The sequence below is a fragment of the Tachypleus tridentatus genome, chromosome 1 (assembly GCF_004210375.1).
Source record: "Tachypleus tridentatus isolate NWPU-2018 chromosome 1, ASM421037v1, whole genome shotgun sequence".
Classification (NCBI taxonomy): Eukaryota; Metazoa; Arthropoda; class Merostomata; order Xiphosura; family Limulidae; genus Tachypleus; species Tachypleus tridentatus.
In genome coordinates this window covers 67994338-67995754 of record NC_134825.1, presented here as the reverse complement: position 1 = coordinate 67995754, position 1417 = coordinate 67994338, and the positions used below count along the sequence as shown (strand labels likewise).

At 31.9% G+C, this 1417-nt stretch overlaps 1 non-coding gene across 1 annotated transcript; it reads right to left on the bottom strand.

The window, feature by feature from the left end:
• Window positions 1–200: 200 nt before the first annotated feature.
• On the bottom strand, window positions 201–272 carry TRNAT-CGU (transfer RNA threonine (anticodon CGU)). Its single transcript has one exon. It is a non-coding gene; the product is annotated as a tRNA-Thr (tRNA).
• Between the last annotated feature and the right edge of the window lie 1145 nt (window positions 273–1417).

Below are 1417 nucleotides of genomic sequence, written 5' to 3'. Positions count from 1 at the left end.
TTGATTTCCACAAGCTGTGTAACATTAATACAAGCATGGAAAACGCAGTTTAATTTTTTAAACAAAGATGTATATCTTAATCAAAATTTAAAATACGTAAAGAATGATGTATCGCCATCTTTATCCTAAAGTAAATTTATATGAATTTGTTCAACTGGATATGATAGAAGTATAAGCATTCATGAAGATGAAGGTGTGCAAGCCATAAGTGAGGTTCGAACTCACGACCTCTGGTTTACGAAACCAGTGCTCTACCTCTGAGCTATGATGGCTCGTTGCTTTATTTGAAAATCGTATAATTTCGTTAAGAAACTATACAGTATGTTGAATATCAACTTATCGTTCAAAATATTAATATAGCATTGTTAAAACAATCACACGTAAAAAATATAATATTAAGAACATATCTTCGACAGCATTTTCAACGGTAAGGTATTGTGCTGTTTCCTCCTCTGTTCAGGTATATAATTTGTATATTAATCGCGGAGAGGTTTTCAGGACTATCTATATGCAATACCTATCGAGTTCGCATAATAGTTCATTTTTTCTCCACATTTTATCGAAATATTTTATTGTAGTATGTAGGGGTCTATCTACTATTGTTTGTGGGTTTGAATATTTATGCATAAACTTTGAAGAAGTGGTTTTTGGGTACTCTACATGCTGTCGAAAGTAGTATATTTTATAATGACTCTTGTTTGGTTTAGAATTGTTCTTTGCTAACGTTAATCCACGCTGGAGCTGCATAGTATATTACAGTTATATACGTTTTGTATATTTTGAGGATGGTTTCAGCTGTTACTCCATTGTTTTTACCAGTTAGGCTCCTAGGATAGTTTGTTCTTCGCCTTATACTTTTGTTGTTAAATCTGATTATTATTGTTTCAGTTAACCTTACTAAGTGATATGCCTTTTGTCTAAGTTTTCTTAATCAGTTTTGTCTCTCGAGTAAATTTGACGTTATTTCCAAAAATGTGTAGAGTCTATTACTGATTATTCGTTCAAGAATTTTTCATACACAGCTGGTCAGGCTGATTGGTCGATAACTGTTTGGTTTATTGGCTAGCATACCTTCTTTATGAAACATTAATGTATTAGCTTACTTCCAAGAAACTGAGATGTAGCAAGGGTAGAACGATAAATGAAAAATTTCTAATAGATGAGCAAATACTTTCGAAGTGCCTTTCTTGAAGAGAATTTCTTGTATGCCGTCCTTTTCTGGTGATTTGTTTCTTGAATTCTTAATTGCTTGTTTGAGTTATGTTAATGTAAATTTTTAAGAAGGAGTAGATTATTATAGTCATTTATGTAGTGGTGTTATCGTTGTTAATATTGATTGGGAAATATGGTTTGGATAATTCTGTGTTATTTGTTACATGACTGTTTGCTCTATTGTAAAAATAGGTGTTCACGTCTG